Source organism: Haematobia irritans, chromosome 3 (assembly GCF_050003625.1).
Source record: "Haematobia irritans isolate KBUSLIRL chromosome 3, ASM5000362v1, whole genome shotgun sequence".
In the NCBI taxonomy this organism is placed as follows: domain Eukaryota; kingdom Metazoa; phylum Arthropoda; class Insecta; order Diptera; family Muscidae; genus Haematobia; species Haematobia irritans.
The window spans coordinates 137,388,096-137,406,668 of record NC_134399.1 but is presented as its reverse complement, the minus strand read 5'-3'; the positions used below and the strand labels follow the sequence as shown (position 1 = coordinate 137,406,668).

The following is an 18,573-nucleotide window of genomic DNA, read 5'->3' as shown; positions in this document are numbered from 1 at the left end:
TTAATATGTTGTTCAGTCTATCCCTACACTCAAAAAAAGTGAACTCTCTATTTCACTAAAGCCAATTTAACTTTATTTTAGTTCATGGAATTATTATGTTTGGAGAAAGTTGCCTTTACTTTAATAATTTCTTGTTTACGTTAGTTAAATTAACTAAAACCGAGGAAAAAAATATACTCAAGTGAAGCATAAAGATTAACTAAATTCGTGTATTCCACAAAATAGTTCAGAATTTCTTTAAATTTGTAAATTTTACCAAAAAGGCGTCCATCATGAACTTCGTATGTCACTAAAGACATTCTTGCAATTTTGAACTCCAAATTTTTCCTTCAAACTACAAAATTTTCTTTAACAAGTGAAAAAACTTAGTTATGTGTAATAAATTTTCTTGAATTTGTCGAAAAATATTTACTTATTTTTATGACAACGGCGTGATGCCAACGTTTGTAATACTGTTTAGTTAAAATTTTCTACAAATATTCAAAATTTTCTAAAAATAACCGAAAGTTTTCTTCCTGGTGGGTTCACTGTTTTTTCAGTGTACTCTCAAAAAAAAGTTTACTTGGATCCAAAGATTTTGACCTTCCCTTAAGGATTTTGGTATTGATTCCTAGCCAAAGATGCGGCTTCTTTAAAATAAAGAAATTGTTTAGCGCCCTATCTGACTTTAAATCTAGCACCAATAAAATTAAAATTAGGATATAGATCTCATTTATCAAATGTTCATTCTCTTTTCGCGGTTTGCTAATAAAGGTACTCACGTACAAACAAATGCCAGTTTAAAAATCCACATTATAACGGATACTTCAAAGTAAAAAATGTTTTCTTAATTCCAAAAAATTTTAAGCCAAAGACGCTAAATCCTCAAAATAAGTCTTAGCTTATATTTGAATTGTTTTATCTTAAATCTAAAGATTCAATATTTCAGTTAATTTAACCACAATTTCTTTAAATCGAAAAAATGTTTCCTTACTTTAAGGAAAATTAGCCTTAGTTCAAAGACATGCGACTTTAACGGAGGGATGCAAATTTACAAAATTTATGTCCTAAATTTAGTGAAAGATTAAGCAAAGATTATAAACTTTAATTTAATTAAAATTTCATTATTTTAAAGAAATTTGTCCTTAATATTTTGTAAATTTCGTATCCTAAAATTTAGGTTGTGTAATCTTTAATATCACGTAAATATTTTTTTCAGTGTAGAAGAGAATTTTTGGATATATATTTAAAATAATAAGTTGGGAGTAACTTCTACATTTTGCACATCTCTTTTATTATCGAGTTTTCATAAAAGCCAAATTGTACCTATATCTTGAAAATTTTAAACTCAAATAGGGTATTTGAGCGAAAGTTTTTCAAAAATTTGATTTTCGTATGACTCAAGACTAACACTACGGCATGAATCTTGAATTTATTGACGGATGGCGATGAGTAATAGACAACACAGTACCAGAGGATTATAACCGACCATTCAGAGTTCGACAAAGTCTACTTCAGGAATTTTACACTTGTAATACTTTTGGGTTACAAACTTACAAACACGCTAAGGAGACAACTTGGGGAATCCCCCGGCCTACAGGAGTTCCTAAAATAGGATAACGTTGAGGGTATACTACACATTTCGATATACTACCATTGCTCTTAGTAGGACCTCCACTATGTGTGTCAATATCCTACCGCAAAAATGTGCAGTCTTTATATCTCGTAAAAAAACCTGCTACACAGTATCTACACTTTCCTTCCGCACTAGTTTACAAGGTTTACACGAAATTGTGAACATTTAGGCTACACAATCACCAACACAACAATTAGCTACATATTTTTTCAGTGTGACTGCTTTAGTTTTTTTAGTGTATCGACATTTATGCCCCTAATTACAGGCGGATATTTTCTTTTGCGATGTGATTTTGTGATTTGTATAATTATCTCGAACGAAATAGAATATTTTGCAATAACTTACAACGGACGAGAGTAGATAAGACAGGTTGTCGTAAATGCCATTAAATAACTCAAATAACAACTGTTCACTTATGGAACATGTGAAAAAAACTATATACAAAATCGATTCTATGAAATTATTCTTTTTGTCATTTTGAGAGAAATATTTGATAGATAGTACATTAAAAAGAATGGAAAGATAGGCATAATGTTATTTTTATATAAAAAAAACTATCAAAACGAAACGTCATAACAAACGTGGCAACTAAATGTCGGGTATGATCAACAGTTTCCGTAACATGCCAATGTAATCATTTTGATAATTGGTGGATAGCAAAGGTGTTCTATATATCTATAAAGAGCAAAGCTACAAGGAATACTAGAATTCCATTGAATTTGTGATCAAGACAAAATATTAATTATACGTAATAACGTAGAAAATTTTCAGAAAAAAATATTTTTTTTATTATGATAATCCCCTCTATGATTAAACGAAGTATTACCAAGTTCCCATTGGTTTATTTGACAACTAAAGAGCATATATTTTAATTTATATTGTCCACAAAAATTATTTGCGTCTGAGGAAGCTATTACTGATTGCCACAGTTGGTAGAATTCTACCACAATTGGTAGATTTTTATTGTTTGGTACATTGGTAGAACTCTTGATGTTTTGGTAGATATTGCAAAATATTCCTCTCCAACTAAGAGATACTTAAATTTTCTATGAAAAAAAAATTGACAAAAATCTCTATAGAAATAAAATTTTGACAAAATTTTCTATAGAAATAAAATTTTGACAAAATTTTCTATAGAAATAAAATTTTGACAAAATTTTCTGTAGAAATAAAATTTTGACAAAATTTTCTATAGAAATAAAATTTTGACACAATTTTCTATAGAAATAAAATTTTGACACAATTTTCTATAGAAATAAAATTTTGACAACATTTCCTATAGAAATAAAAATTTTACAAAATTTTCTATTGAAATAAAATTTTTACAAAATTTTTTATAGAAATAAAATTTTGACAAAATTTTCTAGAGAAATAAAATTTTGACAAAATTTTGTAAAGAAATAAAATTTTCTATAGAAATAAAATATGACAAAATTTTCTATATAGAAATAAAATGTTTACAATATTTTCTATAGAAATATAATTTTGACAAATGTTTCTATATAGAAATAAAATTTTTGACAAAATTTTCTATAGAAATATAATTTTGACAAAATTTTCTATAGAAATAAAATTTTGACAACATTTTCTACAGAAGTACAATTTTCTATAGGAATAAAATTTTGAAAAAAATTCTATATAACATGTTGGCTGATATGTCCCCGGTCTAACAAAGAAAAACACATTTTTTTTGTCAAAATTCGTTTTTATTATTCAACATAGTTCCCTTCAAGAGCGATACAACGATTATAACGACCTTCCAATTTTTTGATACCAGTTTGGTAATACTCCTTCGGTTTTGCCTCAAAATAGGCCTCAGTTTCAGCGATAACCTCTTCATTGCAGCCAACTTTTTTCCCTGCGAGCATCCTTTTGCGGTCTGAGAACAAGAAAAAGTCGCTGGGGCCAGAACTGGAGAATACTGTGGGTGGGGAAGCAATTCGAAGCCCAATTCATCAATTTTTGTCATCGTTCTCAATGACTTGTGGCACGGTGCGTTGTCTTGGTGGAACAACACTTTTTCTTCTTCATATGGGGCCGTTTTGGCGCGATTTCGACCTTCAAACGCTTCAATAACGCCATATAATAGTCACTGTTGATGGTTTTTCCCTTCTCAAGATAATCAATAAAAATTATTCCATGAGCATCCAAAAAACAGAGGCCATTACTTTGCCAGCGGACTTTTGAGTCTTTCCACGCTTCGGAGACGGTTCAGCGGTCGCTGTCCACTCAGCCGACTGTCGATTGGACTCAGGAGTGTAGTGATGGAACCATGTTTCATCCATTGTCACATATCGACGGAAAAACTCGGGTGTATTACGAGTTAACAGCTGCAAACACCGCTCAGAATCATCAACTCGTTGTTGTTTTTGGTCAAATGTGAGCTCGCGCGGCACCCATTTTGCACAGAGCTTCCGCATATCCAAATATTGATGAATGATATGATATCTTTGATATCTTTAAGGCCTCTGCTATCTCGATCAACTTCATTTTGTGGATTTTTTTGATGTTTTCGTCGGTAACCACCTCTTTCGGGCGTCCACTGCGTTCACCGTCCTCCGTGCTCATTTCACCACGCTTGAATTTTGCATACCAATCAATTATTGTTGATTTCCCTGGGGCAGAGTACGCAAACTCATTATCAAGCCAAGTTTTTGCTTCCACCATATTTTTTTCCTTCAGAAAACAGTATTTTATCAAAACACGAAATTCCTTTTTTCCCATTTTTTCACAATAACAAAAGTTGCTTCACAAAAGACGCTCTATTTCACAAACTAATTGACTTACAGACGACACGAATCATTTGAAGGTTGGTACTATATAAAAATAATATGCATTTAATACTAGCGACGCCATCTATGTGTCAGACCGGGGACTTATCAGCCAACCTGTTAAATAAAAATTTCAATACAAAAATGTCTATGGAAATAACATATTTCCAAAATTTTCTATATTTTCTATAATTTTGACAATTTTTTTTTTAATATTTATGCACCCAAAAAATTATTGCTAATAGTAGAGGTCATAATATACAATGCAAATACTAAAATGAACTTCTAAAATGAAATAATAAATCATTTTCATTTATTTCAGTCTATGGATATATAAATGAAATGAAAATCATTCCTTTGGAAAAAAACTTTTTTTCAGACTAACCACAAAAATTTGATCAAAAACTTCAAACTAATATTTTTTTTGGTAAATACTGTGATAGATTTTTGGTAAAATTTTTTTTAAAATTTTGGTAGATTTTTTTTTGCAAGAATTTGCCATTCGGCATCTGGTATCGAAATACATGTAACTGATTTTCACAATCCCAGCATCCATTTTTCTATGATTTTGTGTCGTAATTGAAATTCAATGGCGTGTAATTTTATTATTGTTATTTTTTGTACCATCCCATACGAGGGTAACTAACTTTATCATTCTGATCGTGGTGAAATCTTGAATCAACATATTGATTTGAGGCCGAAAGTTTTGTCCGATTTGGTTGAAATGTGATGTCAGTACCGGTACTTGATGTATCGTGCAAAAAGTTGTTCGTATCTGTCTGTAATTTTATATATAGACCCCATATAAACAGATCCCTAGATTTAATTTCTTGAGCATCATATAGATACAAATTTCAACTGATCCAGTTGAAAATTGGTATGTATAAATTGGTCCAAATATTTCCCCCTAATAATATTTTCTCAGATTTCATTTCTTGAGCGTTCTAGAAGCAGATTAGTAATAATTTTCTGACAACAACAAAAATATGATAAATATTGAACCTTACACCCAGAGAAGGAATATGAACACCCTAAACATGTTTCAATAGCATCATGTTACCTTTACAAGGGGAAAATGTAACAATGTTTGTAGTTAGACATTGATTCTATGCAAACCGATCAATAACTAAAGTGATTAATATAAGTACTTTTATTTTTTATCTAAGGCCTCATATTGACTAAATTACACTTTAAAATACAATGTTAGTTTTTAAAAAATAATCGAACGTTTATAACGTACACTGGTTATATGGAATTACCGATTATAGCCGTTTTTCAGGTCCCAACGATTTTTCTTAACTATGTTTATAACGAGATTATAATAGTATATTTGTGGTCCCTTAACACATTTTAATTAAAACTTCCATATTTATAACAAACAAAAACAGAAATGCTTCTAAAAGAAAAATCGATTGCTACATACACAGAAAAAAATATCACCAACAATTTTAGTTGAATTTTAAAAAATATTACATTAAAAATCAATCACAAGAATTAATAGTACCAATTAATTTTTTAATTGGATCAGTTAATTTTTTAATTGACGTTGGTGATTGATACTATCATTTTTGTGATTGAAGAACTTTCAAATAAAAATTAATTGGATCAATTAATCTGTTTATAAGACCCAAAATGGGTCTTCTCCCCCCGTCTGTTATATACTGAACGGTATGGAAATTCACCCTAGCCAACGATAAAACATAAATGCACGCAAAAAAATATTTCCAATTAAAGTTGAAGTTGAAAACGCAATCAATTAAAAAATTAATTGATATATAATTAAATTTCTAATCAAATTAAAAAATAAAATCAATTAAGAATTAAGAGTTTTTTACATTTTCAAGGAAAATATTAATTATCCCAATTAATATTTTAATTAAGAAATCGAATTAAAAATGTCATTGATCATTTCGTTTGGAAATAATTAGTTTCATACTATTCTCTGTATGAATTATTGAATTTTCACTCAAATCTAAAGAAAAATTCAACTATAACTATAATCGGAAAATTCATAAGAAAGTAAAAACTCATATAAAAATAAACACAGAAAAAAAAAATTCGCAAAAATTTTTCCAATTAAAATTTTAATTGAGATTTAAAAAATTAAAAATTTAATTGATTCAACAAATTTTTTAATTGAAACAAAAATCAATCACCAAAATTAATTGTATCAATTATTTTTTAATTGGATCAATTAATTTCTTAATTGACCTCCAATTAATATTTTAAATGATACTATCATTTCTGTGATTAAAGACATTTCAATTAAAAAATTAATTGGATCAATTAATTTCGTGATTGAATCAGAAAAAAATTTTGTGTGAAGGAAAAATAATTATAAATATAATAAAACAAGTGAGAAAGCAGAAAGTCGGGCGGGGCCGTCTATATCATACCCTAAACCACCCCTACTAAATTAATAAACATTCTTTGTGGGGTATCAATGGTATAGGTTTGGGGAAAAACCGCATTTCCACATATAAGAACATTAAAGGGTACATGGGAGTTTTATCATAATCTGAACAGAAGTGTCTGATATTAGGAGCTATAGTTGATTCTGAACCTACAGCGTTAGTATGCCACTAATATTGAGTCCATCATTAAAAAAAGATGATTAATAAATAAGAGTGTTTTGGCCAAATTTGGGAAAATCGATCTATGCATATATGTATATGGGAGCTATATCTAAAACTGAACCGATTTCGATGATATTTCCCAGATTTGGTTGATACCACAGAAGGTTACCTTGTGCTAAATTAGAGTAAGATCGGGTACTAAATAAGGCTATTATGGTCAGAAATAAATTTGTAAGGGGTAATTTTTTCAAAAACGGGCGATACATATATATGGGAGCTATATCTAAATCTGAGCCGATTTGGATTATATTTTGCAGGTTTTGTTGATATTACAGGAGATTACCTTGTGCTAAATTTGAGTAAAATCGATTTATAAATAAGGTTAAAAGGTGCAAATTTTTGAAAATTGGGCGCTACATATATATGGGAGCTATATCTAACTCTGAACCGATTTGGATGATATTTTGGACATAAAGTCAGTACTATAGAACATTATAGTAAGCCAAGTTTGAGTCAGATCGGTTGATAAATAAGGGACTTATGGCCAAATTTGGGAAAATCGGGCGATACATATATAAGGGAGCTATATTTATTTCTTTGCCGATTTCGATGAAATTTGGCACACTTAAATGGTGGCCTATTGGATTACTTTGTGGCAAATTTGACGGCAATCGGTTAGTAAATGAACGCAATCTGACCCCATCTATCGAAATCTGACGATACATATATAAGGGAGTTATATCTAAATTTGATCCGATTTCAATAGCGTTCGTCCTTGTACCAAAAAAAGGCCACATACCAAATTTTATCAAAATCGGTTAATAATTGCGACCGGAATCCTGCGAACAACAAATACATGGACGGACGGACACCAAGCGCTAGATCGACTCAAGAGGTGATGCTAAGTCGATCGGTATATATTTTATGGGGTCTAAAGTCAATATTTCTGGTAGTCACATTTTTGGGCAGATCAAAGTTATTATACCCTGACCACTATGTGGTTTAGGGTATAACAATAACACAATAAATAATTGATTTCAGCAATTATAAAATTAATTCAGTTTTCCAACCAAAATCAATTAATTACTTTTAATGATACCAATTAAAACATTAATTGAAAGTGCCGAATAAACCAATTACTTTTTTAATCAAGTAAATTTTTTATTTCTAATTAATTCTGTGTGATAGTATCATTTTCGTGATTGAAGAAGTTTCAATTAAAAAATTAATTGGATCTATTAATTGATTGAATCAGAAAAAAATGTGTTCAGCTAGGCTTGGACAGATTGATATCTGGTATTTTTTGCAGTAACTTAACAAAAAAATCCTTTCATCTTCTTGTCCATGAAAGTGTGTATTTAATTTTAAATAATATGCCAAAACTAATACATTTTTTAGAAAGACTTATTTAACTTACGATTTTATGTTTTACTTTATTTAACTCTTATACAATTAACTTCTCTATGATGGAACGGGGAAATTATTTAAAGAAATGATTTTATATAGTCATCATTGGATATATTAATTTATCAAAAAAAAAAAAAAAATAAAATATTGTTCACAGCAAATATCATTACCAAAATTTGCATAACATTTATTATTTCGAGCAATGGAGTATTTAAAAGACAAACATATAGGTATATTATTTATTAGGATATTGTTTTATTTATCAATTTATTTTTAACAAATTATTAAATGTAAAAACCCATGGAAATTAACTACAATTCTTATATTAATTACATTTTTTGGTTCAAATAGAATTAAATTGATCATTTGATCGAATATTACACTAAAAAAATAATAATAACTAAGTCAGGGTTTGGGATCCCATTTGACTCCATTTCTCGTATTGAAGAAAATATATATGCCATTTTTTGTGGAAATATGCATAGTTTGTTTACTTACTTTGGTCACGCACAAACCCCTTCCATCCCATTTTTACAAGCGAACGAGGTCACCAAAACAAAAATAACAGAATGTACCATGCTGCACTTGTTTAGGTATACCTAATAAATGCCCCAAAAATCTCATTTGACTTAACTCAAATATTCAGTTCAGGTCAATATCCTATTTTTTGTGTGTGGATGATAACCTTTACCACTGCTATACATGCAATGAGCGAGCTTTGACAACATTAGCAATGACGTATGTATATGTTATTTTATCAATAAAACCATTATGTTATTAAAATGTTAGTAAATAACATTTGTTTGTAATACATATTAATAAACATTGGGATATGACAATAGTCGATAATTAATATCTATTAGAATTCTAGGTGCAAGTTGTTTTTTTTGCCATACACGTGCAAAAACACATTTTGGAAATACATATTGATAAGATTAATTTTTACACAATGTTTTCATTTGACAAATTCCTTGACAAATTCCCAATTTTTATTCCAAGCTGGGCCAGGTCTTGGATTAACTCTTCCACCCAGAGAAGGAATATGATCACCTCAAATATGTTTCAACAGTAAAATGTTATTTTCTCAGAAATTTATATCTGATTTCGAGAGAAAACAACATTTTTGGGACAAACAGATTCCATGTTTTCTGTCTAAAAATAACATTTTGCCCTTGAGACATGATTGGGGTGATCATATTCTTTTTCTGCGTGTCCCTATGGCCATTCAGCCAAATTCGTGAGCCTGGTCATAACAGGTTGGCTGATAAGTCCCCGGTCTGACACATAGATGGCGTCGCTAGTATTAAATTCATATTATTTTTATATAGTACCAACCTTCAAATGATTCGTGTCAAAATTTGACGTCTGTAAGTCAATTTGTTTGTGAGATAGAGCGTCTTTTGTGAAGCAACTTTTGTTATTGTGAAAAAAAAATGGAAAAAAAGGAATTTCGTGTTTTGATAAAATACTGTTTTCTGAAGGGGAAAAATACGGTGGAAGCAAAAACTTGGCTTGATAATGAGTTTCCGGACTCTGTCCCAGGGAAATCAACAATAATTAATTGGTATGCAAAATTCAAGCATGGTGAAATGAGCACGGAGGACGGCGAACGCAGTGGACGCCCGAAAGAGGTGGTTACCGACGAAAATATCAAAAAAATCCACAAAATGATTTTGAATGACCGTAAAATGAAGTTGATCGAGATAGCAGAGGCTTTAAAGATATCAAAGGAACGTGTTGGTCATATCATTCATCAATATTTGGATATGCGCACATTTGAACAAAAACAACAACGTGTTGATGATTCTGAGCGGTGTTTGCAGCTGTTAACTCGTAATACACCCCAGTTTTTCCGTCGATATGTGACAATTGATGAAACATGGCTCCATCACTACACTCCTGTGTCCAATCGACAGTCGGCTGAGTGGACAGCGACCGCTGAACCGGTCTCCGAAGCGTGGAAAGACTCAAAAGTTCGCTGACAAAGTAATGGCCTCTGTTTCTTGGGATGCGCATGAAATAATTTTTATCGATTATCTTGAAAAGGGAAAAACCATCAACAGTGACTATTATATGGCGTTTGAAGGTCGAAATCGCGGCAAAACGATCCCATATGAAGAAGAAAAGAGTGTTGTTCCACCAAGACAACGCACCGTGCCACAAGTCATTGAGAACGATGGCAAAAATTCATGAATTGGACTTCGAATTTCTGCCCCACCCACCGTATTCTCCAGATCTGACCCCCAGCGACTTTTTCTTGTTTTCAGACCTCAAAAGGATGCTCGCAGGGAAAAAATTTGGCTGCAATGAAGAGGTGATCGCCAAAACTGAGGCCTATTTTGAGGCAAAACCGAAGGAGTACTACACGCAAAAAAATAATTCTTCCCCCCCCAAACGAAATTTTAGACAAACAAAGTTCGTTTCTCATTTGCTTTTCGTTGAAAGGAAGTGTATTTGGAAGAAAAGTATATACTTTTTGTGATAAACGTTTATTCTTTTCCAGGATGTAAAAGCAATTTCATAAAGACTAACTCAAAAAAAATTTTTTCTGGCTAATTGCATTTTCCCTCACATCTTTCTCACTGTACAATTCCGAGACGTCTTAGACTGTAATGGACTGTATTCGTTAATTTGTTTGCTCCCAGAACAGTAGAAGTTGAAATAAAATAAAACAGAAAAAAGGCAGTTTTTCAGTTCAAATTGTACAATGGGAATTTTATTGTGAACAGCAGCTTCTTACCAGTAGAGGGGTTCTACACAAGTGAAGTTAGAAATCAAAGGTCAATTCCGACATAGTGTTTTAGAACATAATAACAAATTGGTAGATAAATGAATTCAATACAGAAAAGGACAAATATCTAAGTAAGCATTCAGAAAAACTTCAGGGTTACCAACTTCAATAGTATCTAGTAATTTATAAGATAATTCACAATCCATTAGAAAGATCAATTCAGTGAAAGAGATAATAGTTAAGTAGTAATTCATTTCATTTCTATTAAATTCATTTCAATTCATGTTGAAGTTTTTACAAAATAAAAAAAAAGTTTGTTGAACGGAGTTCAACACTCACTTCCACGAAGTTTTTTAGTTCTTAGCACCTTTTTCTGTAATACAAACAATGTAGAAGAAATTATACGATTTTATAATTATACGGACCATGCAATTTGTAAGGCAGCACACTATCCACTGAGCTACGTAGCTGTTATTGTCATCAATAGCTAATTATCCATATAAGTTATATTAATATAGCACAGCTTGCGGCGCCCACGAGCCGATTAAACAAAGTTTATTTAACAGAAAAATACATTTAGTTTGGAACCGTGGAGCAGTGGTTGCTACGTCGGACTTGCATGCCAAGGGTCGTGGGTTCGATCCCTGCTTAGACCAAAGTTTTTTTTTTTGGTCAGAAGATTCCGAAAAAATTTTCAACATTACATTCTACTATATTAAATGTTTACTATGAACTGTAAAATGTGTCTTATTAAAGACCTAAAGTCAGAAAAGAACAGTGTTTGATATAAACGAAATGGACTGTGTTGTTGGTTCAAAAATAACTCTTTTTATTGAAAAAATAAAAATTGTGTAACAAACGAATTTTTTTGGTGATAAAAGTGTATACTTTTCGAAGCAATTCAAAAAACTCTAACAAAAGAAAAACGTTTTCGGTACACGTTTTCCAAACGTTTTTTTTCTTTGCGTGTACCAAAATGGTATCAAAAAATTTGGAAGTTCGTTATAATCGTTGTATCGCTCTTGAAGGGAACTATGTTGAATAATAAAAACGAATATTGAAAAAAAATGTGTTTTTCTTTCTTAGACCGGGGACTTATCAGCCAACCTGTTACATACTATTCAAATTTATATACGCGCCTTTCGAAAGTTGGAGTTAACTAAGAATCATTTGGATTTAATTCCACTGGGGCTATCTTTGTGACAGGCCAGGAACTTCTCAAATGACTTATTAATAATACAAGTCCGTAGAAGTTTGTTTTTCATTCTATATACACAGAAAAAAATTTCACAAAAATATTTCTATTAAAATTTTAATTGAATTTTTAAAAATATTCAATTAAAAATTTTATTGATTCAACAAATTGTTTAATTGAAAGAAAAATCAATCACAAAAATTAATAGTATCAATTAAGTTTTTTATTGGATCAATTAATTTTTTTATTGACTTCAGTGATTGATACTATCACCCAGCAAAAAAAAAAAATTGGAAGTACTTCTAAAGGCACAACTTTAAAAGCATTTCCTAAAATGTGCTCCCAAAGATTTTCTTTATTTTAACTACTCAGAAAGTTCTTTTGATTCAATTTTTTATAACTCGTTATTTTCACATTTTTAAAGGGTAATTTTATCTTTTTTTGTTTCAAATAGCTTATAAACTGAGAAAGGATTAATAAAATAGTATTTTTTTGTTTATTTTGTCGAGAAAAATTGCGAATTTTTGCAAACATTTGAGGCGAAGCGTTTCAAACAAGCTTTAAAATCCAAACCACCGAATTCGTATCGCACCTTAAGAAGTGATGCATATTCAGTGCAACGGCTGTTGAAATGGTGGACATCCGTCCTATGACAAGCCCATGTGGATCCAAAAAGAACAATTTCACTACTTTTTTGGCAACGCTTTTTTTTACAGGGTATTTCTGTGATTGAAGACATTTCAATTAATTTCGTGATTGAATTCAAAAATTATTTTTTTGTGTGTACCCACTTCAGGCACTTCAAATAATCCCAACTACATACACACAAAAAAAATTTTTTCTGATTCAATCACGAAATTAATTGATCCAATTAATTTTTTAATTGAAATGTCTTCAATCACAGAATTGATAGTATCAATTAAAAAATTAATTGACAGTCAATTAAAAAATTAATTGATCCAATTAAATATTTAATTGATACTATTAATTTGTGTGATTGATTTTTATTTCAATTAAAAAATTTGTTGAATCAATTAAATTTTTAATTGAATATTTTTTAAAACTCAATTAAGATTTTAATTGGAAAAATTTTCGTGAAATTTTTTTCTGTGTATGGAGACGTTGTTATTATTAAACTATGATATTAACGTACTTTTCCATGTGCCATATTAACATAAATTATTTCTCATCACGTTTTTTAGAGTGAAACGTGTAAACAAGAAGTGGGTAAATAATAATTGTCTACTCTCACAGCAACTACACTGTATCAGTGGCACTTGGCACATCATTATCCCATAAGAAAACATGTGTCAGAAAAAATAATACACAACACATATTAAATTAAATTATTTTGTTTAAGATTATATATAAAATTGAGCATATAAATAAATTGCTTTAATTTTTTCTAAATATTGCAAATTTAATAGCTGAGTATGTAAGTAATGGCTCCGCCTTTGCCTTTATGTACTCCGAGAACAAACATGTTTGGTGTATGCTATTATTAATTTGTATTTACATCCTGTAAGAGACGTCAACATTTATTACAAAAATAATTCGAAACGATGTTTAAAATTTCGAAATTTGAATAATGTTCTATTTTTAATGCAAGGATCCAATGTTTTTACACTCACACAAAAATACTCATAGACATCATGCAATTTCCTCAATGAGCATTAAATTATTGCTGTAATTATGTTAACATATGTCATTCCTACAGTTCGAAATGTATGACGAAATACATTTACATACAGAATAAACATCTGATAGCATTTAACTCCCCAATGTATACAGTACAGAGAAGTCTGAATTCTTCATAGTAAAATAAACACTAAATTGAAAATATATTTGCTGATAATTTATAATATTAAAAAAAGACTATTAGTATACTCTGTTAACCTTGAATGATTTCAGTTTTTTTTCTACATAGCCTTTTTTTATTGGACCAAAAGACAAGCAAATACACTGTTTCTGATTTGGCGGTATAGCAAAACAAAACATTTGCTTCTTCATCGATTAAACAGACAGGCAACATAATATTTATAAAAATTTAGTGCCATACATATACGAATTTATCGTAGATATTAGGGTGGTTCGATTTAGCTCATATACATGCAAAGAAAATCAAGTAAGGAAAGTCTAATGCCGGGCGGGGCCGACTATATTATACACTGCACCATTTTGTAGATCCATGTGTTAGGTGCTATATATAAAGGTTTTTGTTCCCTTATACATACACTTGTGCTCACATACTTAAGTCATTAAAATCACAACATTAAAAATTAAACAATTAATACTTGTACAATAAAGTTTTGAAACATTTATTAGAAAAAAATAAAACAGGGATCAAATTAAGTAAATTCATACACTTTTGGAATTCAATAGTACTAAATAGATTGTTATATAAAAAAATCACATTGAATGAGATTTTTACTGCTCATACAATTAGGTCATTTGAAAAAATTTAAGATTATGACAGGATTTTGTTACATTTCTGTTAACACTGTCTTACAATATGTCAATACTTAGTTGGAAATCCTTTATTCAAGATGACTGCGCCACATATCTTACCTATTGATCGAACAAGTGATGTACATTGATCAGGAGTGATTTTGTACCACTCATCCTTTATTATTTCCCATAATGATGCTTTGTTCACAGGTTTTCTGGCCGAAATGGTTCCCCAAAAAATTCTCGATTGGGTTTATGTCCGGGCTTTGGGCCGGCCGCTCAAGAGTTTTGATCCGATTGGCACTAATCCAGTCCTTTACGACCAGTGAGTAGTGCATCGGTCGTTGTCCTACTGGAATTTCCATGCTAATGGTAAACCATCGGAGTAGTCCCCTACTAGAATATCCTTGTACATAATGCCTGTCATTTTGCCGTCAATTCGAACAATTGGTCCAACGCCAGATGTAGTGAAGCATCCCATACCATTACTGATGGGCGTCCGTGTTTGACAGTTTTCTTAGTGTATCTTGGGCTTAGTTGTTCCAAAGGAGGACGTGACCCATACGGTTTTCCATCGTTTCCGAATACGCTGAATCCAGATTCGTCACTCCAAACAACCCAATTCCAGAAATTTGCTTCTTTATGAAAATGCTGCTTTGTCAATTCCAATCTTGCTTTAATATTTTTCTTTTACACATTTGGTTTACGTCGCGCTATTCTCCCATTCAACGAATTTTCTTGCAAACGTCTACGGACTTTTTGTGCTGATATTTTTACACCATGATACTCTTCCATTTGTGATCTGATTTCTGTAGAAATTAAAAATGGGTCCGACTTGCTTAACCTTATCAATCGCCTGTCATCGACTGAAGAAGTTGTTCTTGGCTTTATACAAGGTAGATTCTCAAATGTTCCATTTTTCTTTTAATACTGTATTGCACTATTCACTTTTCCTCTTGAAAAGTTTAAAATCTTTGTGATTTTTGCATTATTTTTATGTTTTTATAACACTCCCATATTATCTTCCTCTCGCACGGGGTTGGGCTTTTTTTCTTGCCCATTCTTGAAAAAGTTATAATATTTGGTGCTAAATTAAGTCGATAGCTACACGCTCACAAAAAATCGCTTCTGTAACATATACTCCCAAACATATTTTGCTTCAAGCATATACATTTTTGGGTATTGCCCAAACATTTATATGTTTGATCTCTTCCAATATATAATATGTTTGAAAGCATATTGGTCTAAACAATATATGTTTGGGTAGTCTAAGTTCCAAACATTTTGTATTTTTGCATCCAAATTCAATAATGTTGTCTTCCAAAAAACAATATGTTATTATGTGAACATATAATATGTTTGGAAGCATTTTGCACCCAAAAATATTATATGCTTAAAAAAAATTCTCCCAAACAATATTGTGCTCAAAATTTTATTTATTTATTTATATATTTACAATCATAATGAATTATGAAAATAAACAGGTAATATAGGTGCTAACAACATAGGTTTTCGACCTGAATGCTCAAAATTTTGTTTCTGCCCAATTGTATATTCCCCCACATCTTTCTCACTTCCACGAGATTTTTTAGTTCTTAGCACCTTTTTCTGTAATACAAACATTGTAGAAGAAATTATTCAATTGTATGGTTTTTTTATTTTAATTTTACCTTTTGCCGGACGGGGATTCGAACAGCGGACCACACAGTTTGTAAGGATCAAAGAAGTAGCTTATCAATTGCCCAAGGAAAAATAAAATGTTAATTTTGTAATAACAAGCAACAACCACCAACTTAATTCAATATCGCTCCCTGTTAAATAGCGCTCCAAGCTACTAAACACATATATGTTTATAGGCTATTTCTAAATTAATATATGTTTGCATCCAAGCATATTATATTTACAAACATTTTATGTCCCAAACATAATATGTTCTAACATATTAACATATATGTCCCAAACATGTTATGCTAGTTTATGAACATTATATGCTTGCACTCAAAAATATTGTGTTTAAAAATTTGTGTTCCAAACATATAATGTTTATAGCCAAACATATGAAAAACAGTCTTTTTCATCCGTGTATGTATTAGAAGTAAAAGAAAATTTAAGTCATGCTTACAAGTTTTCGAATTAGTGGCGATTTTACAAGGAAAATGTTGGTATATTGACCATTTTTGCCGAAATAAGAAATACATATATATGGGAGCTATCTATATCTGAATCTGAAACGATTTCAACCAAATTTGGCATTCATAGTTACAATATTAACCCTCTAATGCCCCAATTTTTTTGCCAGCTGATTAAATTTTCAATGTTAACGACACAAAAGCAAGAGAACTAAGCAAGAAAAATTTATACAGTAAAATTCAGCATATGCTGCAAAGCCTATTGAATAGTTTCAAATAAGTTTTCTTTTTATTTGGCCCATTTTTGTTGTCTTAAGGTGTGTTTTACTAAAAGCTTCCTTATTAAATAAAGCTTGGGCATTAGAGGGTTAATTCTACTCCCTGTGCAAAATTTAAAGCAAATTAGGGCAAAACTCTGGCTTCTGGGGCTATATATGTGCATATCGGCCAAAAATATATATATGGGAGCTATATCTAAATCTGAACCGATTTCTTCCAAAATAGGGTTCTATTCTGGTCCAAAATACATACTTGTGCCAAATTTGAAATCGATTAGACTAAAATTGCGACCAAGACATTGATTACAAAAATGTGTTCATACACCCACAAAAAAAATCGCTTCTGTAACATATACCCCAAGCATATATATTTTCAGTATTGGTCCAAACAAAATATTGTTTGTATTGTTCAAACATATTATGTGGATATATTTGTAAGGCGCGAATTGGTTACTTTCATTATCTTACTTGCAGCATACTCTCTAGGGTTCTCTTCCTAAACACATATACGTTTATAGGCTATTTCTAAATTAATATATGTTTGCATCTAAGCATATTTTATTTACAAACATTTTATGTACCAACCATAATATGTTCTAACATATTAACATATATGTCCTAAACATGTTGTGCTAGTTTATGAACATTATATGCTTGCACTTAAAAATATTCACCCTTATTCCTGAAGTCGCCCTCGCCGTCGCTTTTTGTCGTCTGTCGCTTTTAAGTCGTCTCGTCATTCATTTGGTATTCCTGCGAAGTGGCGACGGCGACGACGACGATTGCTTTTTGTACCAATTACAATACTCGGTAATAAAAGGCCGATATCACTAGAAACCAATAAGCTGATGTGTAAAAAAAAATGCAATTTTTTTCGGTTTAAAATATTTTTATTTCTAACGCAATTCTAAGTCGGAAAATCAAGAAAAAAATTTAATTTGACGCGGAAAAAATGTGGGTATATATTCGAGGACAGTTAAAGCTTCCAAAACTACAAAAATGGCGACGACGCTCAATGGCACAAGGATCATCGTGAAAGAAAACAATCAGCTGATGTGCAAAACTGAATTTTAATTATTTGCGTTTAAAATGCTGTTTGCGTTTAAAATGCTGTTTGGATTGCAATGTTGACTTGGAAAATCAAAATAAATGATAAATTTGACTCGGGAAATGATTTAGATGTCTACATTAGGACAATAACAACATCCGGCATATACAATTGGAACGACGTTGACATTTTGTGTCCAAGGATCATTCATAACTGCTATATATACTGATTTTTCCCATTTTTTTGTTGTTCCCATTTTTTTGTTGTTCCCATTTGATTGTTGACGATTAGTCACTTTACCTCTTACCAATTTCCATTTTTTACATTTATTTTTCAATTAAATTCATCATCAATTATCAAAAATTAAACACTAAA

At 30.8% G+C, this 18,573-nt stretch overlaps 1 protein-coding gene and 1 long non-coding RNA gene across 2 annotated transcripts in view; one reads left to right on the top strand and one right to left on the bottom strand.

Moving 5' to 3' along the window:
* Positions 1–18,573, top strand: part of LOC142228041 (synaptic vesicle glycoprotein 2B-like) — a 72,206-nt gene that overhangs the window by 29,808 nt on the left and 23,825 nt on the right. The window lies entirely within an intron of this gene.
* Positions 16,162–16,483, bottom strand: LOC142229679 (uncharacterized). The gene is made up of 2 exons (XR_012720459.1): positions 16,414–16,483; positions 16,162–16,351 (listed from the first exon to the last, which is right to left on the bottom strand). It is a non-coding gene; the product is annotated as an uncharacterized LOC142229679 (long non-coding RNA).